Raw genomic sequence first — 24,879 nt, 5'->3', positions numbered from 1 at the left:
TTTAATATTAAAGGCTCAGACGTGAAAAATTTTGCGGTGAGAAGACCAAAAAATGAAGGACTTAAGCCGCAGTGTTGCAAAGGTACAGTGAAGCATGAGGGAGGGTCAAAAATGGCGTGGCGCTGTTTTTCTTTCTATGGACTTGGGTCTATCCATGAAAGAAAGGAAGTTATGGATCGGTTTGTTTACAAAGATGTGTTGGACATCACGTTGTTCCCTTACGCTGAGTAAAATATTCGGCACATTTGGGTGTTTCAGCATGACAATGATCCCAAACTTGCATCGAAACATGTCAAATATTTGTTGCGGGAGTCAAAAATCGATATTTTGTCATGGCCGGCACAATCACCTGACCTAAACTCCAGAGACAACCTATGGATTATCGTAGATAGGAAGATCAAGCGAGATTCGGAAACAAATAAGCACAAAATTTTCTAAATAAATAAGCACAAATTTTTCGGGGTGCCTGGAAAAGCATACCCAAGGATCAAATTGAGCGTGTTATAGGTTCAATGCCTCGTAGGTGTGCAGCTGCTATCAAAAATAATGGATGCTATCGACTATTAGCCAAAATTTAATTATTTTAAAATAAAAAATCAAAAAGTTGCTTTAGTTTTGACCAAGCAAAAAATTGGGTAATTTTAGTTTTCCATATATTATTTTTCGTTCAAAATTATTTTTGTATATTTATATTTAGTTTCTTAAAATTGAATTAAAGACCTCATTTAAAACTGGAAAAATAGTTACGATTTTTTTATTTTTGTAAAAGTTACAGGACATTTATTGTCTTTGCGATTTTAGTTGCTTTAGTTTTGGCCACCAGTGTATATGCATAATCGAATTTTATATTAACAAGTACCCGTCGTTTTTGCCGACAGATATATACCCTCAGCCAATGTCCGTTTATTTAAATATATTTTGACTTGCGTTATCATTATTCAAAATGTTAACCAATTATAGGTTGAGGAGTGGGCCAATATTGTCCATTTCGAATCTGACATATCTGATATAAATATTACAACGTTTCATATGTGGAATATATCGACTACTTTCTTCACTTTATAAATAAATTTCCGATAAATTTCATATTCAAGTCAGATCTCTGGTTGAGAGAAATATTTAGATATACTAAGGTTTAATGCAATAGCTGCTTATTTCGCAAGTTATGAGCTATATAGGTATTTAAAATTGTGATATATAGGTATCTAAAATTGTGGGGGAGGGGCAGGCCGATGTCTATCATCTTTATACCAGATCTTTTTATACCCTCCACCATAGCATGGAGGGTATATTAAGTTTGTCATACCGTTTGTAACACCTCGAAATATACATTTTAGACCCCACAAAGTATATATATTCTTGATCAGCATGGCTATGTCGATTTAGTGATGCCCGTCCGTCTGTGGAAATCTCTCTAGCTTCCGAACGAATTGAAGTAGATTGATAAAATTTTATTCAATGGATATTATGTCTGCAGGACTTTTGGTATTGAAAATGGGCCATGTAGGTCCACGTTTTGGTATAGCCCCCATATAACGGTACCCCCGATATTCGGTATTTTGATGATTTTAGCGATATTATTTACCGGAATTGTTTTAAATTTGGTATTTGAAGTTCATAATGGATACTACAGCCTATGACAGAAAATTGTCTGTGCAGGTTCACGTCTTCGTATAGCTCCCATATAACTGTACCTCCCAATATTCTGTACTTTGTTGATTTTAGCGACATTTGTCACCGGAATTCTTTCAAATTTGGTATTTGAAGTTCGTAATGGATACTACAATCTATGACAGAAAATTGTCAGTGCAGGTCCACGTCTTCGTATTGCCACCATATAATGGTACCTCCCGATATTCGGTACTTTGATGATTTTTGCTCATTATTCACCGATTTTTTTTTGTTAAGTTTCGCATTTGAATATTGTAATGGCTTATGACAAAAATTACCTATGCAGGTCATGTCGTAGTATAGACCCTAATATAACAGATACATTTGGTATTTTTAAGATTTTAACAGAATTTTTAACGCATTTTATTGTTTTTGAGAATTGCCAAATTCGTTCCAAATTGTGGAGGGTATTCAAAGTTCGGCCCGGTTATATTGCGTTTTATGACTTTCATGGTAATTCAAAACTTTAACCCATTGCAGCGGAAGTACCAGGTCTTGTCTTATCAAAAATGTTGGAATGTGAGAAATCTGAAGAGAATCTGATACTAATTTCGTATTTTATGAGAGATATAAAAAATTCAAAATTTTGTCCCATTGTGGGAGAGGTACCAGAAGCAGTGGTCCGACATATTCCTTCTGTTTATAGAAATATTGGTATATGCCGAGTTTGAAAATAATCGGATGGGTATTTCGCATTTTATGAGCTTCATATGCCTGGGGTATAAAAAATATACACTATTTATCAATGATATTTGGCACGAGAGGAAGTATAGGATATATAAAAATGTCTTCCGACGAAAGCCCTTTTCCATGACGATCCTATTTAATATGATTTACTTCCCACAATTTCCCAATATAAACAAATATTTATTAAAACGGGCACTTCTGCTAAATATGCATATCTGTGTGGGGTATCACATAGTCGGCTCTGTCAGATTTTATTGTTTCTGGCGTAGTAGCGTTTTTAACATTCAACCCAGTTGAACTGAATTTTTGTTACATCATTGAATCATCAATCTCTATGCAAGCAATGATATTAGCTCTGACATAGATCCGATAAGACAAAAAAAAAAACACACTAGTAACAGCAACAACAACAACAATACCCGTTGTGTCAATAATTTATCTCACTGACACTTAAACGAAATGTTGATTGGGTGGGGAAATGCATATCCAAAAAAAAACGTATTTAATTGCTTCACCGACCCCAGCAAAATGCCAACAAATTCATGTGAAAGGCAATTTGTTGAAACGTTACACAAATGAAAAATGGTCAGATATATACACACACACATATATGTCGAGGTTCATACACATATGCACACACACACACACACAGATATATATGACACAAGGACCATTGTCAACTAAAACGTTCAAATATTTGCAGCAATCTACCCAGCCATAAACTGTGATGATTGTAAACGGATAAGATTGCGATTGTGTGTGTGTGTGTGTATTATCGCGAACAACTGGATTGGATATAAACAGAGGAAGGGATTTAATTGAAGGGGGCCTTTAAATCAAGCCAGTTAAGAGCACTTAACAATTTTTGATAAGACGGAATCTATTCCAGTTTTCTACGACTCAGACTGCGATTTCGAATTGCTACAACACACGTTAACCCCTTGTTGTTCGAAAACACGGCCTAAGAACGAAGCTTATTGAAAGTGGTTGTAATCGGTTCAGATTTTGTTTGTAGCTTCCATATATAAATACTTTCGATTTCACGTTCTTCATTAAATGCGTTATATCCAATCTAGAGGTACAACATCGAATTTTGAAGAAAATCGGTTCAGAAATTGGCATAGCGCCCATATATAGGTAACAGCCACATTGACTTTTCTTCATATTTGTTGTTTTATAAAGTATATATTTGTACACTTTTTAGGCCCTCCATCATAGTATGGAGGGTATATTACGCTTGTAACACCTCGAAATTCTAATTTTACAACCAGCAAAGTATATATATTCTTGATCAGCATAAAATTCTATATCGATTTAACGATGTCCGTCCAATTGCCTGTCTGTCCTATTCGTCTGTGGAAATTACTCTAGCTTCCGAATGAAATTAGGTATCTGTATAAAATTTTACTTACATTTGTGTTAGGTCTGCAGGACTTTTGGTATTTAAAATGTGTTTTTTAATAGGTTTTGGGGTGTTTTAGTCAAAATTTTAACCCAAATTTGCTGAAAATTGGCAGCACGCGTTTCCATTATGTAAGAAACGTCCTTGCCACGTGAAATGTTTCAAATTTGAAAACGTTGTTAATAGCTGCGTATAATTGTTGTTACCTCTAAATATTCGGTATTTTGATGATTTTAGTGACATTATTAATCGGAATTGTATCAAATTTCGTATTTGGAGTTCGTAGTGGGCACTACATCCTATGACGGAAAATTGGATAAACAAGTTCTTGTCTTCGAATAGGACCCAATATAACGGTAACTCCCTATATTCGGTTTATATATCCTCCACCTTGACTGTCCGTCTGTCTTTTAAAATAGCGATTCGCAGAACAATTTGTATTTTGTCTAGGATTTGTTTTTTTTTTTTTTTTTCATTTGCATTTTTTCACGGTACCTCCCAATACTCGGTATTTTGATGATTTTTGCGAGATTTTTTTCGCGGATTTGTATAAAAATTGGTATTTGTTGGTCATAATGGGTTCTAGCTCCGGTGGCGAAACATTTCGTGTATAGGTCCACGTTTTGGTGTAGCCCCATATAGCGGTACCTCCCAATATTCCGTATTTTGATGATTTTTGCTTGAGACGAAATTTCCCAAATAATATTTATTTGGCCCAAGGATGAAACCTATTGAAATTGGTGAGAATCGCTTCATTTAGATATAGCTCCCATATATATTTTCAACACATTTCGGGTTAATTGTCCTCCAAATGGCCAATATCAGTCGATATGACCTGAATTTTGGCACATCCGACCAAACTTAATCTACAAGGAAGTACATAAAATTTGGTGAAAATCGGTTCAGATTTTTATATACATCTACATCCGATTTTACGTTTATTGTCTAACATATATGTAATATCAGCCCAAATTGGATAGATTTTTTTTCATATCCATCCGAAATTTTCCATTTGTTGAAACTCGGTCCAGTATTGCTCCAATAAAGTTTTTTATTATAATTCTTATCAGAGTTATATCATGTTATTTGGTACTAGGGGTACAAAAGCCTCCATCAAATTAGTTGAAAATCGATTCAGAGTTGAATATAGTTGGGTATAGTTCCCAAATTCTGACTACGCATTCAAATAAGGTTCATAATTGGTATGATCTACTTCACATAAATGTCGAATTTAATCTGTTTTTATTACGAAGTCTACAAAATATTCATAGGTCGAATGGTTTCAATTGATTTTTTTTAATTTTTTTGAAAATATGCGAATTTTTTCTAAATGGTGGAGGGTATTCAAATTTCGGCCCGGTCGAACTTACTTTTTTTCAATTGTTTTGCTTTGCTTTCGTAAAAATTGGTATTTGTAAAAACTTCGGTGAAAAAATATTGTAATTTTGATTTAAAATCTTATCGGACTGCCCCTCATAAAGATATTGAATGCTGGCTGCGGATATAGAAAACGTTTGAAAGCGTGATCTTATTTACTATCTTTCTATTTACCTTTATTCAAGCCCTTCACATTAATTGCCATGCATTTAAATTGGTTTTTTTGGCAACATTTGTTACGCCACCCGACACTGTGTTTCACCTGGGATTGTTTTATCTGAAATTATCGCAAATGTATCTCTGTGTGTTGACCACAAACAACAACATTTTCTAATTAAGCTACCTTAACAACATCAGATTGCTGATTTGGTATCTAAATGATGTTGTTTTGCGACACCCATTATATGCTGATAAATAGGCCAAAGAGTTACATTGTTGTGACAGATAAACGAGATTGGATTACCATAAGGTGATACGAAACAATGACATAGGCATCAACACGGATATCATTTTGGGTTTTGAATTGAATTTCATAAAGGGGGGAAACAATGGTTTTATTAAGTATATTTTGACATCAGTAACTAATTTCAAAATAGCATCCTAACCCCTCTTAATACCCGACAACATACTGTGGTCGTGCACTTTGTGCATTTGTTTGCAACACACAGAAGGAAACGAGATAGACCCATAGTTCCTTTTATGACCTTCATAGAATCATATTCTGAATCGTTTTATGTCTGTCCATGCATTTTAATAGGCGAAATACAGGTGGCATTTATTGACGTTTTTATACCCTCCACCATACTATGGAGGGTATATTAACTTTGTCATTCGGTTTGTAACTCCTCGAAATACTCATGTCAGATCCAACAAAGTATATATATTCTTGATCAGCGAAAAATTCTAAGTCGATTTAGCGATGTCCGTCTGTCTGTCTGTCCGTCTGTCTGTCTGTCTGTCTGTTGTAATCACGCCATCTTTCGATTGAATTGCGATAGATGGCTAAAATTTTGCACACATGTTTATTTTTCCAGTAGGCAGGTTAAGTTCGTAAATGGGCCATGTAGGTCCACATTTTCATATAGCCCCCATATAACGGTACCTCCCTATATTCGGTATTTTGATGATTTTAGCGACATTATTCACGGGAATTGTTTCAAATTTGGTATTTGAAGTTCAAAATGGATACTACACCCTAAGACAGAAAATTGTCTGTGCAGGTTCACGTCTTCATATAGCCCCCATATAACGGTACCTCCCTATATTCGGTATTTTGATGATTTTAGCGACATTATTCACCGGAATTGTTTCAAAATTGGCATTTGAAGTTCGTTATGGGAACTACAGTCTGTGACAGAAAATTGTCTATGCTGGTCCAGGTCTTCGCACAGCTCCAATTTAATGGCACCTCCTTATATACGATATTTTGATGATTTTAGCTACATTATTCACCGTTTATTTCAAGTTTCGAATTTGAATATGGTAATGGCTTATGACAAATAATGCCTATGTATGTCCACGTCGTATAGACCCCAATATAACGGCTATATTCGGTATTTTTAAAATGTTGACAGAATTTTTTAAGGATTTTAATTTTTAAAAATTTCCAAATTCGTTGCAAATTGTGGAGGGTATTAAAAGTTCGGGCCGGCCGAACTTACTGCTTTTTAACTTGTTTGTAAATAGCGTTTCTATAAAATTAGAACTCAAAATTTCAACATTTGGCAAAATTAAGTGGAAAAAAGGCCAAAATTAAAAGAAAGTCAAACCGGAGAAATCCTTGCAAGGCGAATATTCCCAAAGTGGACTGATATGATCCATTTCCTGTACCAATGATTTTGGACATAAACCAAAGATCTCTATGAAATTTGAAAGCTCCATTCTAAATATTGCGAAATACAGGACGAGATGAAAAAACTGCAAACAAATTCAGACTGCTGCCATTTCTAAGCCACTCGTCCGGTAGCTGTTAAAATGATTCCAGTGACAGCTCATTATATTGTTTACAAGCGTACAAAAGCATTTTGGTGAGAATTTTCCAGAAAAAAAATATTCGTGATGGAATTCAAGCGTGATAGTTTGATTTCTTTATATTTGGCTGAAAAACCAAAAGTGGCTATCTTTAGAGCACTCCAGCATTTAAATGTGAATAAATCTTTTGTGCCTCGTACCATCGCTCGTTACCGTGATACTGGTAGCGTAGCCCGACGTCAAGGAATTGGACGGAAGAAAAGAACAACATCAGCAGAAATGGTTCGAAAAGTAAAGAAGCGACTTGATTGAAACCTGCGTCGCCGTGGCCGAAAAATAGCTCGTGAGCTGAACATATCGCAATATTCCATTGAAATTCCAAAAAGTACAAGAACTTGCACCGCCACAGAAAAAAAGACTCAAAAGAGCTAAACAGTTGCTTCGCTTGGCCGAAAGTGGTGAACTGCCGAATTTGGTTTTGCTCCGATGAGAAAACATTCGTTGTCCAGCAGTTTGTAAACAAACAAAATGATCGTGTTTACTTGCCAAAGAGGTCAGCTAAAAATTTACAGCTTCGGTTGGCCACCAGAACTCAAGCGCCGGCCATGGTGATGGTGTGGGCTGCCATAACAGTCGATGGTCGCTCTCGGCTCGTATTAATCTAACGTGGCACCAGAATAAATGCAGAATATTATCGCGAAAATATTCTGGAGGGTGTATTAAAGCCTTGGGCACGCAAACCTTTTTGGCCGCAGTCCTTGGACACTCCAACAGGACTCAGCATTAACGCACTGAGCACACGCCACCTAAGAATGGTTACAAAAGTAGGTTCCTCGCTTCATTTCCAGCGCACAATGTCCACCAAATTCTCCGGATTGTATCTGGAGTATTTTGGAAAGCAAAGTTGGCACTAAAAGAGGTGATCGACACTTATCACCACATGCAATCGATTCGCCGCAGTGCAACATTGAAGGCCAACATTCGTGCCAAAGGTGACCAATTCGAACAAATCTAAACATATTCTAAAATTTGATGCTATTTCCGACATTTTTTGCTTTCATTCAATAAAATTAAAAAAAAAATTAAAATATTTGATCGAGGACCTAAAATAGACATGGATTTTTAAAAATATTTTGTTTAAAACTCAAAATAAACGTGGATTTTTTAGAAATAGTTTTTCAGGGACCAATAACAAAAGTGGATGTGTAAAAAATATTTTTCAAGGACTTATTGTTGATCCTAGAGAAAATATTTTTTACAAATCGTGGTTTTTCAAAAACAAAAAACCAAGTTAAAAAGCTGTAGGTTCGGCCGGGCCGAACTTTGAATAATCTCCACCATTTGGAACGAATTTGGAAATAAAATTCTGTTAAAATTTGAAAAATACCGAATATAGCCGTTATATTTGTGTCTATACGACATGGACCTACATGGGCATTGTTTGTCATAAGTCATTACCATATTCAAATTCGAAACTTGAAATAAACGGTGAATAATGTAGCTAAAATCATCAAAATATCGCATATAGGGAGGTAGCGTTATATCGGAGCTGTGGAAGAAGACCTGAACCAGCATAGACAATTTTCTGTCATAGGCTGCAGCATCCATTGCAAACTTCAAATACGCATCTCAAACAATTTCGGTGGGTATTGTACCTAAACTCGTCAAAATACCGAATATAGCGAGGTACTGGTATGTGGGGCCTATACGAAGACCTGGACCTGCATACACAATTTTCTGTCTTAGGCTGTAGTTCCCATTACGAACTTCAAATACCAAATTTTAAACAATTCCGGTGAATATTGTCGCTAAAATCATCAAAATACCGAATCTCGGGAGGTACCGTTATATGGAGACTATACGAAGACGTGGACCTACATGACCCATTTACGAACTTAACCTGCCTACTGGAAGAATAGACATGTGCGTGATTACAATAGACAGACAGACGGACATGGCTAAATCGACTTAGAATTTTTCGCTGATCAATATATACTTTGTTGGGTCTGACATAAGTATTTCGAGGAGTTACAAACGGAATGACAAAGTTAATATACCCTCCATAGTATGGTTTAGGGTATAAAAAAAATTAAGGATCAACAATAAACGTCGGATCAACAATAAATGCGGATTTTTTAAAAATATTTTTTAAGTACAGTGAAATTATAAGAAAATTTGCAGCGATCAAATCCGTTTTAGGACATTTGGAGTCGATCTAGCGATGTTCGTCCGTCCGTTTGTTAGGCTTGTTCGCACGATTACTCTCGAAGGGAGTATTCGATTTGATCAAAACCTGGTATTGTTATGGTAAAACTCATATCAAGTTCGGATATGAGCAAAATCGGTTCACCCCGTCTGGTACGCCTCCCACAAAGGGTTGAAATTTTCCAAAAAATATTTTACTGCACAGAAAGAGAAAGGATAATCCGATTTTGCTCGGTTATCTTCATATTTCACACATTCTATTATTTTTACTACCAAAGGATGTGCTGTGAAGATGGAATGTATCGATCCACTCTCTCTGATACCTCCCCCCAAGGGGTCAAAATTTTGAATAATTATAAAATGTGATGTAAAAGCCCGTTTGTCTTCAAATTACACACATCACAATATTTTTATTAACCCAAGGTCTGGTGTGAAATTATTGAAATTGGGATATATCAGTCCGCGAAATTACCATCCGATTAAATTCAGACTTGGCCCTTCCCAATATTTCTATCAACACAAGATCTGCTGTGAAGATGGGATATATAGATCTACTCCTTCTGGTACCTCCCCCACAAAGCGTTAACATTTTTCCAAATTTCCACATTTTCCAAAAATAACTCATATAAAGTTTACGAAGTAGTCGATATAGTCCAAATCTGGCACGTTGCAATATTTTTACCAGTTTTAGGTCCGATACGAATTGATTATAATTGTCCAACTGCTTCGGAACCTCCCCCATAAACGGTCAACTTTTAGAATAATCATAACCCTCGGCTGGGGGTATACATCTGTCGGCAAAACCGACTGATATTATTTAACTTGTTTGAATTCTCAGTGATACAAAAACTGTTTGCAAGAATACCTAGCCAATCTATTTAATATTAAAAAAATAAATCTGCGTAGCTGGTTTCTTGACTCAAATCGAGTGTGAATATTTCTTATCATGTCCAGACCAAAGACAATTGTCCTTTACCTGATATTATTATATTGCCATGAACCAATTTCATAATTCTCAGAAATGTTCCTATAGTCAATGCGGGCATTTGCCAGACAGACGTGACTAGAAGAAAAAATACTACAGAATTATTACTTCTTTTTTCTCTTGCTACAGAGCAAACGACAACATTTCATTTCTGTAGAATTTTTTTTTAATATGTTTTCCCCCCCGGGTCTAAAAGCAATATTTTGATGTCACTTGCTCGTTGCATGTGGGTGGAGAATGGAACAGGAGCAGAGAATAGAAATGACGGACCACCGTGTTGGTGCATTTGACATTTTCTTTTACAGGAAATCCCAGCGCTCTCAAAGTTCAAAGAGAAATCATAACAATAATCGAGAGAGTGTGAAAAGAAGAAGAAAAAAAAACTGAATTGAAAAGCAAACAGCAGGAACAGCAGGTATACATACCTACCTACTGCAGTCTTTGTTATTCTGGTATGCAGGCGATGCGGACAAAGATCATAGACACCAACAGCGACAGGCGTAGATATTGCGCAGGTATGATTCGCTTTCGGTGTTGAGTTTTACATTTTCGCCTACATCAATTCATTTTTAGTAGAATGTAACACAATGGAACAAAAGTAAAATATTATTTATCAAATTGTAAGATATATAAAATAAATAACATAGAATGATGCAAGTCATTACAGCGTTCTCATAAAGTTTTATTAAAATATAAAATATCATAACATCCAAAAAGATAAGTTAAGGTAGATAACAACAGAGGAATGGAAACCCTATTTATACCCTCAGCCATATGGATGTAGAGGGTATATATTTTATTTGATACGTGCCTCAGCGAAATAACGGTTTTAGATCCTAGGTCTGTTTGGACCAAATCCGTTTCAGGATATTCGGAGTCGATCTAAGGGTATCCGTCTGTCTGTCTGTCTGGCTAGTGCGCACGATAACTCTCGAAGCGAGTATTTAATTTGATCCAAGCTTGGTACACCGTAATATTATTGTCAAACTTAGATCGAGTTCAGAGATGGGTAATACCCGTTCACTCCTTGTTTAACTCACCCTGTGTGTTCTACCAACACAAGATCTGGCGTGAAGAAGGAATATATCGAATAAGCATATATATACAGGGTGAGATAAAAAACTGCAACAAAGTCAAACGCCATATTTTTACATTTTTTTTAAATTTTATTGAGTGAAACCAAAAAAATGTCGGAAATAGCATAAAATTTTAGAATAAGTTTAGATTTGTTCGTATTGGCTCGAATTATGGCCTTCACACGGCCAATGAAACCGTCACACGCTGCCCAAATGTTGCTCTGCGGTATTTTGGTCCATTCCCGGCGAAGCGCTTGCTTGAGGTAATCGACACTTTGGTATTTTTTAGTGAAAACCTGGCTTTCCAAAATACTCCAGAGACAATAGTCCAACGGAATGGAATCCAGAGATTTTAGTGGTCATTGTGCCTCGGAAATGAAGCGAGGAACCTCATTTTGTAACCATTCTTGGGTGGGGCGTGCTGAGTCCTATTGGAACGTCCCAGGTCTGCAGCCAAAATGTTTGCGTGCCCAAGACCTTAATACACTCTCCAGAATATTTTCGCGATAATATTCGTCATTTATTCTGATGCCACGGTCGATTAATACGAGCGGAGAGCGATCATCGGTTGTTATGACGGCCCACACCCTCACCATGACCGGCGCTTGAGTTGTGGTGGCCAACCAAAGGTGCACATTTTCAGCTGACCTCTTTGGCAAGTAAACACAAATTGCTGGACAACGAATGTTTTCTCATCGGAGAAAACCAAAGTCTGCAATTCACCACTTTCGGCCAAGCGAAGCAACTCTTTACCTCTTTTGAGTTTATTTTCTTTCTGTTGCGGTGTAAGTTCTTGCTCGTATTGGATTCAATGGCTTTGCCCCGAGCTCATTTTTCAATATTTACCGAATGGAATATTGCGATATGTTGAGCTCACGAGCCATTTATCGCTTCTTTACTTTTCGAGCCATTTCTGCTGATGTTGCTGTTTTCTTTCGTCCACTTCCTTGACGTGGGGCTACGCTACCAGTATCACGGTAACGAGCGATGGTACGAGACACAAAGGATTTATTCACATTTAAATGCTGGAGTGCTCTAACGATAGCCACTTGTGGTTTTCTAGCCAAATACAAAGAAATCACACTATCACGTTTGAATTCCATCACGAATAACTTTTTTTCTGGAAAATTCTCACCAAAATGCTTTTGTACGCTGGTAAACAGTATAATGAGTTGTCACTGGAATGATTTTAACAGTTGTCGGACTTAGTGGCTTAGAAATGAAAGCATTCTGAAGTTGGTTGCAGTATTTTTAAAAATCGGATTATCCTTTCTCTTCCTTTGCAGTAAAATATTCTTTTTTTCTTTTTTTTTTCAAAATTTTGACCTTTTGTGGGGGAGGTACCAGAAGTTGTGGACCAATATTGCCCATCTCCGAACTCGATCTAAGTTTGATAATAATATACCGATGTACCAAGTTTGAACCCATGCGGATACTCCCGTCGACAGTTATTGTGCACAACATTCAGTCAAACGGACGGACGAACGGACATCTCTAGATAGACTCCAAATGTCCTCAAACGGAGTTGGTCCAATGAGGCACATTTTGGCCGTATCAAATGATATATACCATTTTAAGCCATATGGCTGGGGGTATAACAAACAAATGTATGGGAGCGATGAAATGCTTTCTTTGAATTTATCTACGTTTTTACGGATCTAACCCCATGGGGCTTTACAGAGACCTATGTGAACGGGTAGTTCTATTTTTGCATTTTTTGTACTTTTACCCATTGAGAAACAAAATGCCAAATAATAAATTTGTAAAAAAGCTCTCTCTCACTCTCTGAAACCCTCAAAATACCTAACATTTGGAAGTAACGTTTTATAGGGTCTAAATATGACAGTGGAGCTATCTTCACAAAATTTTGCAGGAGAGATTCTCGAAATATCTTGACTTTGGAAGTGCCGTTATATATGGTCTATACATATCTATATCTGCACAAAATTTAGCAGGAAGAGATCCTGTAAGCTCAGAACTCAAAATGCCAAGTTACTCATTGTTGGGTCTGAAATTGTAGCCGAATTCTTCAAAATACCGACAATTAGGAGCTAGAAGTATATGGGGCCTATACGAAATACTGGAGCAATCTTTAAAAGTTTTAGCCTGACGAGATTACTTCTACTCAAAACTCTAAATAACAAGTTACAAATAATTTAGATAAAAATTCTGATCAAAAAATTCAAAATACCGAAAATCAGGCTATATGGGGGCCATACCGAAACGTGGACTGATATGCCCCATTTTTAATATTAGACATACGAGGTGTAATATAAATGTCGGAGGAAGATTTCAAAGCGATAGAATGCTTCCTTGAATTAACCTCCGTTTTTTGAGGATCTCACCTCACTGTGTGTCGCAGCGATTAGGTTAATGTAGAGGTTTGAAAACTTATTATAAATTTTAGATAACTAATATTATAGTCTTATTTTTAATTTTACTTGGAAAAATTTTAGTATTTTGAGTTCTGAAAAAATTACTCATTTTTATACCCTACAACACTATGTGTTTGGAGTATTATAAATTTGATTGGGCCAAAAATTATATAACACTTCGAAATAGTGGTTTCCCACATAGGAATGTATATATGGATCTTCCTGTCTCGCCGAGATGAGTCGATCTAGCTATGTATGTCCGTCCGTCCGTCTGTCCGTCTATCCATGATAATTTGTAATCAAGCTACATGTCGTAATTATGCACTGATCCTCACGAAATTGAAAATGGAGGTGGGGTTATGGTCAGAATAGAACCCTATTGATTTTGGAGATAATCGCACGATATTTAGGGGTTGAAATGGACCAAAAACAGCTCTAGAGGCCAGAATTATGAACCAATCGACGCGAACATTTACATTGAGTTAGAGTTTACGAGTGGGCAGAAACCTACCAATTTGGGCGGCCATCGGACAATAATTAGCGGATAAAATAGACCCTAACTATTATGTAAGAAAATAGGAAAATTTCGATTAAACCGCGAATATTTTCAATCCCAGCCAAATCACAAATACATTAAAAGATCACTTCTGAGCATTACAGTGATGCTAATAGCTATGAAATCGGATATATAGCAAAATAGGTACAATATATATGTAAAAGAGATCATCTGATTTATTCTGCTTATAAACCAAGAACCGCTGGGCCGATTTTCACAATTCTCGTCAATTCGCAATGGTCTCCTGTCAGGAAAAGAAAAAAAATCTAAAAAAATGATAAAATCTAAAAAAAACTACCAAATATCAAATAAAAATACATTAAGTTCGGCCGGGTCGAATACCAATCATAATACCAAAAATCGGGAGGTACCGTTATATGGGGGCTATACCAAAGCGTGGACCTATACATACAAAGTTTCGTCAACGGAGCTAGAACCCATTATGACCTACAAATACCAATTTTCAGACAAATCCCTGAAAAAGTGTGGCTAAAATCATCAAAATACCGAATATCGGAGGAACCGTTATATGGGGTCTATACCAAAGCGTAGACCTATACATACAATGTTTCCCCGCACCAACTAGAACCCATTATGACCTACAAATACCAAAAGTGGGGCTAAAATCATCAAATACCGTTATATGGGGGCTATCCCAAAACGTGCACCGATATATTTCATTTTTAATACCATCCATCCTAGACACAATGCAAATTATTCTGCTAAATTTTGACGCTCTACGTCAAATAATGTGGCCTGTATCGTGATTTCAACAGACAGACGGAATGACCTCCTTTCCAAGTTGGGGGGTATAAAAAGTGAATATCTGTTGTCATATTTTTTATAGCATGCGAGGTTTTCAATTTGACTTACAATTTTGAATTGTGATTTTTCTAAATTTTTACACCCCACAACACTACGTTTTGAGGGTGTTATATGTATGTCGCAATTATCGTCCAATCTCACGAATTTTTGCATTGGGGTTGGGTTAGGGTCAGAATTAAGGCTATTGTTCTTAAAATGTACATTTAGGGGATCAAATGGACTAAAAAATTTTAAATGTTCCTAATTTTGTAGTCGCTCTATGTATATACTTTGTTGGGTCTAAAATTATTATTTCGATCCAAACCATGTATGGTGGAGGGTATAAAAAAATAATTCATTTTTTTCAACAAAATTAAAAATTAATATTTCTCTTCAAATTGAATCTGAATATCTTTGTGTATAAACTGAACTCATTACCTAATAACACAATATTGGCACATTCGTCTTTTTTAATGAGTTTACTTTCACATATCTTCATCGTCGGCATAATTTGTTACTGCAGCTGTGACTCCTGCTGGATGGTATGTTATTGTCTTTCCCGGCCATTGCAGCTGCTACTGATGAAGATATTGTATGAATTTGTTGTTGGTGTTTTTTTTTTTTTTGTCATTGTAGTCTTCAATTCGCCAAAGTGTTTGGATTGTTTTATAACAACACTTACAGCTACCGATAAACCATAAGCGTATTTTTATGCTCTCCTCCACTGGCTACGAACATTGGAACGAACATATCAGCAATTTTGCTTAGAACTGCAGTAGCTGCTGCATTGAATATTAAAGGATGTACTTTCGTAACACTTAGTCCTGTATGAAATTGTGTAAAAGGACTCTTAACATTAAATTTGATTTTATGTGCAGGATAAAAAATTATTTACTGCAGTACTGCAGTATATGCGAACGTTGAAGGTTCGGGGAACTTTTTTGGAGTAGAAAGACTTAAGCTTTAAGATGAGGTGGGAAATATTGATATTGGTGTCATAAATTTTTAGTGTAACCAGCAACAACTTGGGAGGTGTATGAGCTGAATAACCCATTAAAAAGTATTATAAACCAGTTAAAAAGTATCAGTCGGTTTTGCCGACAGATATATACCCTCAGCCAATGTTCCATTATTGAAATATGTTTTGACTTCTGTTATGATTATTCAAATTGTTGACATTGTATGGAATAGGTTCCGAAATAATTGGCCTATATTGTCCATTTCGTATCGGACCTCAATAAATATGATATACAGGGTTGCCCATATTCGACGGACCCATGTTTTTTTTTTTTAAATCAAAGAAAACAATAAAAATTTGGCGATTGGAAATGTTAATCATTTAATTTGTTCCATGGTAAAAATCTGCTTGGACTGACGCTTCAAACGCGGTATGTCATTAAGCGATGTGACATCTTATGGCGTTGCCAGATGGGTCCGTCGAATATGGGCAACCCTGTACATATTGCCAAGCTCGGACTATATTGGCTACTTCCTTCGCTGTATGTGAGATATGTGACAATTTTTAGAAAATGTTAAAATGTGCATGAGGCGTATCGCAATTTATGACAGATAAAAGTATTGCAAATTGTGACCCTCTGTGGGTAAGGTACCAGAAGGGGTTCGTAGCTATATAAAATCTTCACAACAGTTCTTGTGTTAGGAAAAATATTTGTATGTGTGAAATTTGAAGAGAGTTGGATGCTTATTTTGCTTTCTATGAGAGTTTTGTATTCCAAAATCTTGAAACTTTTGTGGGGGAGGTACCCGAAGCAAGGGTCCGACCTCTACCATCTTTATTACAGACCTTGTGTTGATAGGAATATTGAGATGTACCAAGTCTGAATGAAATCAGATGTTAATCTTGCGTTTTATGAGTTTCATGGATATTTAAAATTTTGACCCCTTATGGGGCAGGTACCAGAAGGAGTAGACTAATGTATTCTATATTCACACCAGACCTTGGGTTAATAAAATTTTTTTGATAATCAGATTCTTACAACACATTTTAAAAGAGTTAAAATTATTCATAATTTTGACAACTTTTGGGGAGGTAAAAAAACTGCAACCAATTTAAGACTGATGCCATTTCTAAGCCACTCGTCCGACAGTTGTTAAAATTATTCTAGTGACAGCTCATTATATTGTTTACAAGCGTACATAAGCATTTTGGTGAGAATTTTCCACTAAAAAGTCATTCGTGATGGAATTCAAGCGTGATAGTGTGATTTCTTTATATTTGGCTGGAAAACCACAAGTGGCTATCGTTAGAGCACACTAGCATTTAAATGTGAATAAATCTTTTGTCTCCTACCATCGCTCGTTACCGTAGTACTGGTAGCGTAGCCCGACTGAAGAAAACAGCAACATCGGCAGAAATGGTCCGAAAAGTAAAGAAGCGACTTGACCGAAACCCTCGTCGCAGTGACAAGGCCGAAAAATGGCTCGTGAGCTGAACATATTGCGATATTCCATTCGGCAAATATTTAAAAATGAGCTCGAGGTAAAGCCAATGAAACTCCAAAAAGTGCAAGAACTTACACCGCAGCAGAAAGAAAATAGACGCAAAAGAGCCAAAGAGTTGCTTCGCTTGGCCGAAAGTGGTGAACTGCCGAATTTGGTTTTCTCCGATAAACAAAAAACATTCGTTGTCCAGCAGTTTGTAAACAAACAAAATGATCGTGTTTACTTGCCAAAGAGGTCAGCTGAAAATGTGCACCTTCGGTTGATGGTGTGGGCCGCCATAACAGCCGATGGTCGCTCTCCGCTCGTATTAATCGAACATATTTTGGAGGGTGTATTAAAGCGTTGGGCACGCAAACATTTTGGCCGCAGACCTTGGGCATTCCAACAGTACTCAGCACCATCGCACTCAGCACGCGCCTCCCAAAAATGGTTACAAAATGAGGTTCCTCGCTTCATTTCCAGCTTCCAATGGCCACCAAAATCTCCAGATACCACTCCGATAGACTATCGTGTCTGGAGTATTTTGGAAAGCACGGTTGGCACTAAAAATACCAATGTGTCGATTACCTTAACCAAGCGCTTCGCCGGGAATGGTCCAAAATACCGCAGAGCAACATTCGGGCAGCGTGTGACGGTTTCATTGGCCGATTGAAAGCCATAATTCGTGCCAAAGGTGACCAATTCGAACAAATCTAAACTTATTCTAAAATTTGATGCTATTTCCGACATTTTTTGCTTTCATTTAATTAAATTTAAAAAAAATGTCAAAATTATGGCATTTAACTTTGTTGCAGTATATTTATCTCACCCTGTTATGGAGTGGACCGATATTGTCCATTTTCACACCTGACCTAGCATTGATAGAAATATTGGAATGTGCAAAGTTGGAATAAAATCGGATTATCCTTTCTCTTTCTGTTGAGTAAATTGCTTTTTGTTTGAAATTTTCAACCTATTTTGTGGGAGGTAACAGAAGGAGTGCACCGATATTGTGCATCTCCGAACTCGATCTAAGTTTGATAATAATATTACGATGTACCAAGTTTGGATCAAATCGGATACTCCTTTCGAAAGTTGTTGCGACGAACGGACTTCGCTAAATCGACTTCAAATATCTTGAAACGGATTTTATCCAAAGAGACCTAGGGTCTAAAACCGTCGTTTCGATGAGGCACGTTTGGTCATATAAAATGACATATACCCTCTCTAGCCATATGGGTATAATAAGAATTAAGTACCCTATATAATTTAAAGTAATGGTAATATTTATCAGACTTATGGCAAGAGCCATCATCGAAAATATTAGCCTTAGACTAGCTTGCAAATGACAGGATATAAGGATATTGATCCAAAAGTGCAATAAAAATACTTAATCCCAAAACTAATAAATACTTTTCGAATGAGAATCTTAAAATTTTGCATGTAGGTTATATTGAGGTGAGATATAAAATAGTGTTTTTTGGAAATTAGTACCGATAGGTACTAAAAAGTACTTAAAACAGATCTAGTATTTTATATTTTAAGGCCAGAATATTGAAATATTGCATTTATTTGAGTAGATAGTAGAGTATCCAATAATTCGGGTTTAGGGGTTGTTCGATTAAAAAAATCGATTCTGGGGCTTTTCATTTGTTCGATTAATCGATTAAGAGTCTTAAGTTGTTCGAATAATTCGATTTATCCAATAAGTCGACAACTCGAATAATTTCTGTATAGCTTACGGATGAAAAAATAAGTTTAATGTTGTAGTATGTTTATTTACAAAAACAAGTAAAAAAAACATTTAGTTCGGCCGGGCCAAACTTTTAATACCCTCCATTTTAGGGTAAAGGAAACATTAGAGCCTATTATGACCCGCATATACCTCCCGAATATCGGGAGGTACCTTTATAGGGGGGCTATACCAAAGCGTGGACCTATACACGCAATGTTTCGCTAAAGGAGCTAGAACCCATTAGGACCTACAAATACCCATTTTCAGACAAATCCGTGAAAAAAATGTGGAATAAATCATCAAAATACCGAATATCGGGAGGTACTGTTATATGGGGACTATACCAAAACGATATGTCTCATATATCTCTCAATATCAACCATCCTGTACACAATACAAATTGCTCTGCTAAATTTTGGCGCTCTACGTCAAAAAATGTGGTCTGTATCGTGATTTCAACAGACAGACATCGTTAAATCGACTTAGAATTTTATCTTGATTATGAATATATATACTTTATGGGGTCTACGACGAATATTTAAGGATGTTACAAACGGAATGACAAAGTTAATATACCCTCCTTTCCAAGGTTGAGGGTATATAAAAAAAAAAAAACATTGAAACCTAAAAACAAACACAAAATAATAATTCATGTGAACTCAACAACGTTAAAAAAAAACACAAAATAGTCTACTCAGATCTTTTAAAAATAATATTAAATTTGTTTATTTATTTAGTTATAGAACCAATTGTGACTTTAGCAGATGTTATTGGTTCTTCATCCATAGTAGTATTATGTGCTTGGTGCAAATGATAAATAAGGAGAAACAAACACAATTGGTAACATTTGTGTTTTTATATTTTCCTTAACAAGTGACTGAATTAAATTTATATTTATTTGATATAAATTCTAAATTTTCTTCAAATGAATGTGCGTCATGAAAGTTAGCCATAAACTTATAAGTTTACAAAAGCCGCCATCGGTTAGACAAGGCCGATCAGCCACGGTATTACATTTATATAAAAAAACATGTCAGCGATTCTTTTTAAACTATGTATGTCTCCAATGTTTGTCTAAACTCGAGATCTGATGTGAATGTAGAATTTTCGACCTATCCTCTTGATACTTCCCCAAATAGGGGTTAAAGTCAAATGTCATAAAATCAACAAATAAAAAAGCTCTACGTTCGGCCGAGACAACCTTTAAATGCCCTCAACCATTTGGTACCAGTTTGGCAATTTTCAAAAAATTAAAATCCATTAAAAATTCTTTTAAGTTGTGTATGCAGGTACGACGGAATACTCAATTTTGTCGTAAGCCTGCACAGACAATTTTCTGGCATAGGTCAATTTTCTGTTTTAGGCTGCAGTATCGATTACAAACTTTAAATACCAATTTTGAAACAATTCCGGTAAATAATGTTGCTAAAATCATCAAATTACCGCATATCGGAAGCTACCGTTATATGGGGGCTATACGGTGATGTGGACCTACATGGCCCATTTTCAATACCAAAAGTCCTGCAGACATAATACACATACGAGTACTTCATTTCGTTTGGAAGCTAGAGTGATTTCCACAGACGGTCAGACGGACGGACATTGTTAAATCGACATAGAATTTTATTATGATCAAGAATATATACTTTGTGGGGTCTAAAATGTATATTTCGAGGTGTTACAAACGGACTGACAAACTTAATATACCCTCCATACTATGGTGGAGGGTATAATAAGAATTTATTTTAAATATCTTCGATCGATTAATCGGTTTGAATTGATCGATTATTCATTATTCGAAATTTACTAATTTTTCGTAATCGAAAAAATTATTCGAAAAATTCTCCGATTAATCGAACAACGATCGTTTACTCTAGTAGATAGTAAGGTCGCCATATATTATTGTTAGAAGATTATTTCATGCAAATGTTGACCGCAGCTACGCCTTGGGGTTCAATGTTGGGTTCAATTATAGTAATATTTTACTACGCACTACTGCAATATTGAGTTGTGATTCTATCAGGCACATTTAAATGTTTTGTTTTTTAAATCCAGCCAGTTTATAATATTTTATAAATACCGTTTGTAATCATTAAATTCGTCAAAAAAATTCCAAAAATGTTGCCCTAGGAACATTCACTATTTCAAGTAGATTAAATAACAGCAATCCCTCCCCCATTCATGCCATGTGGCACTTTCCCAACTCACCTGCATTTTTGCGTTTTCTAATTTCCTTGTTTCCCTTACTTTTCCTTGTTATTTCAGCTTTTACCAATTCTCAGCAAATACAACCAGCACAGAGGCAAGAAGGAGTAACTCAGTTCGCAAATGCCACAATAGAATCTCTGAACACAAGGAGACGGTAAGTTTGCAATCAATTGAATAGATTGTTTTCAATTAATTTCGATTAGGGTTAGGAACTTGTGCATGCATTGACTGCACTTAGTTAAGAAAATGTTTGCCCGGAATTGCTAACACAAAAGCTGATGATATTGGGTAACATGTATTAGCTCGTGTAGCAGAAAATCTCAGTCGAATAGTCGATTCAATGGAAATAAACAAAAGGAAAAATCTATACACCTCCGCTTATCTTCTTCGCAGTTTAGGTATCGCTTTGCGGATGCCGGTGGATGCTTTATAATACTTCTTTCGGTAACAACAAATGAAAACAAGGACTCATCCATATAATTTTGTAATTTTTTATCGACTAGTTTTGATATTTGGTCTTCATATCAAATTTCAGAATTCCAGCTCTATTCTAAGAACCAATCCCAAATCTATTACCGTACCTTTGTGTACATTTATACTACGCATTTCCAAAAACCACCTAATTCTCCCCACCCTAGACACCAACAGTGACCTCAATACCAAATTTCAGAATGTCTTTCCCAACACCAAACGGTACATTTTGCACTCTTCGTACTTTCATAGTACGCATTTATAAAATCACCTCTATCTTTCAAATACAGACACCAACCGAGACATCCATAACAACCTTCAGGATTACAGCTACACCCAATACTAAATATTGCAGCATTTAGTACAATTTTTCAGGAATCTAGCTCTATCCCTCCATCCAATACCAAATTTGGTAGCATATAGAACTTTTCGAACAATTATAGTACGCATTTTGAAAACAATCTCCATACCTCAACCTCAGATAGCAAAATCAAATTTTAGGATTTCAGCTCTTTAATATCTTCTATTACCAAATTTAGTACCATCTCATCCCTATAGGACTTACATTTGTCTATATAGGTCCACAATATCGTTTATCCCCCCATATATCGACAAATTCCGATTTTAGGTATTTTAAAGGTTTTAACAGAATTTTTAATGGATTGTATTTTTTTGAAAAAATTAATGAAGTGTGAATTAATAAGAATTTTAAAATGGCCATAACTCCTTAAATATTGAATTTTCGGCGTTTTTAGCTATTATTTGTGATCACTTTTTTAAGTGTGAATTAATCAATATTTTAAAATGGCCATAACTCCTTAAATATTGAATTTTTAGCTATTATTTGTGATCTACTTTTCACGTTTGAATTAATCAATTTTAAAATGGCCATAACCCCTTAAATATTTAGTTTTCGGCGTTTTTAGCTATTATTTGTGATTACTTTTTTAGGTATGAATTAATAAGAATTTTAAAATGGCCATAACTCCTTAAATATTGAGTTTTCGGCGTTTTTAGCTATTTATTTCTAATTCGTTCCAAATGGTGAAAGGTATTAAAAGGTCGGTCTGGCCGAACTTACAACTTTTTAACTTGTTCGCTCTCAGCTGAGGGTTTAAAAAAACGCACAAACTTATAAATAAATCATCAGTGTGACAAAATCTAAAAGGACACTCGAAAACGAGTTTAGAAAAATATACCACACTTCGGAGGTATGATTTTACAAAATATGAAAAAAGACATGGTGCTCTTTCTCTGTACAACAATATTCGTGTTTGACCTTCATCTGTAGGTTAAAGAAAATGTTATTAGAATTGAATAAGTAAAAAGACTGTAAGTTCGGCCTAGCCGAACTTTGAATTCCCTCCACCATTTGGATTGAATTTGGCAATTTTCAAAAAAAAATAAATCTGTTAAAAATTTTATTGAAATCTTGTAAGACCGAATGTAGCCATTATATGAGGGTCTATACGACGAGGTGGACCTGCATAGGCAACTTTACATGAGCTATTACAATATTCAAATGCGAAACTTGAAAAAATGTAGTTAAAATCATTAAAATACGGAATATAGAGAGGTACGATTATATGGGGGCTATACCAAAACGTGGACCTGCACAGACAATTTTCTGTCTAAGGCTGTTGTATCCATTACGAACTTCAAATACCGAATTTGAAACAATTCCGGCGATCGGGAGGGGGCTATACGAAGACGTGGACCTGCACAGACAATTTTCTGTCTTAGGCTGTAGTATCCATTACGACCTTCAAATACCAAATTTGAAACAATTCCGGTGATCGGGAGGTTCCCTTATATGGGGGCTATACTAAACCGTGGACCTACATGGCCCATTTTCAATACCAAAAGTCCTGCAGACATAATAAACATTTGAGTAAAATTTTATCAAACTACTTCATTTCGTTCGGAAGCTAGAGTGATTTACACAGACGGACGGGCATTGGTAAATCGACATAGAATTATATGCTTAGCAAGAATATATATATATATATATATATATATATATATATATATATATATATATATATACTTTGTGGGGTCTAAAACGGAATGACAAGCTTAATATACCTTCCATACTATGGTGGAGGGTATGAAAATTCACAATGTATTATTCACATATGTATTAATTATATAAGGTGGTTTGATCTAAATCTCTACTTTATGTGGGGACATCTATTCCAGGAACTGCAAAGCTATAATTAAACCCAAAGTTCTTTGCGAATTAAAATATTTCCATAAGACATTTAAATTTCTATTCCTATGAATACTGAAAAAAAAAACTAATCTTGAAATCCTAGCAATTGTCTTTTTTGTAAGTATATTAATGTAACTACACACACACACACTCACACAAGGCAAACACATTTGTACCGAAAAAATGCATATTTGCATTGCCGAAATGAATTCCCTCGAATTTCGTCAATATTCCGAGTTCGGGTGAACAAGTGTTGGGCGGTGGGTGGTGTAGGTGTAGATGTATTTGTCATGGCATGACATTCATTCTCCTTAAATGTTGCCCTGGCAACTCTTGTTTAAACTCAATTGCATTTACAATGTTGTCGTTTGTTGTTAGCTGCCTGGGCTGGTTGGATGGCTGACTGGCATTTCTTGGAAGTTGTTGGGTGTTGCATGAAACACTTTATTTGATTTGGAAATCTAGTGTTGTTGCCTGGTTTAGAGCTCCAATGAAAAAGATGTAAAAACTACTTTGAACAACAGCAGGACAATAACAACAATTCAACGAAAAGAGAGGCAGCAAAACAAGAGAATAGGACAAAACTCAAAAAAAAAGAAAGTCTGACAAAATTACAGTCGGGAAAAAGCCAAACTTTAAATGAGTTTTTCTCCATTCTCTTGCAGTCCTGGTTTTCATTTTTGGGGTTTCAAATGCATGCAA

At 35.8% G+C, this 24,879-nt stretch overlaps 1 long non-coding RNA gene across 1 annotated transcript in view; it reads left to right on the top strand.

Moving 5' to 3' along the window:
* Positions 1 to 21,914, top strand: part of LOC131806829 (uncharacterized) — a 73,010-nt gene extending 51,096 nt beyond the window's left edge. Inside the window, exon 3 of the long non-coding RNA XR_009344194.1 lies at positions 21,552 to 21,914. This is a non-coding gene — a long non-coding RNA (uncharacterized LOC131806829). The remainder of the gene's footprint in view (positions 1 to 21,551) is intronic.
* Positions 21,915 to 24,879: the final 2,965 nt, after the last annotated feature.

The sequence above is a fragment of the Musca domestica genome, unplaced genomic scaffold, assembly GCF_030504385.1.
Source record: "Musca domestica strain aabys unplaced genomic scaffold, Musca_domestica.polishedcontigs.V.1.1 9, whole genome shotgun sequence".
Classification (NCBI taxonomy): Eukaryota; Metazoa; Arthropoda; class Insecta; order Diptera; family Muscidae; genus Musca; species Musca domestica.
This window is presented reverse-complemented; position numbering and strand designations above follow the sequence as displayed.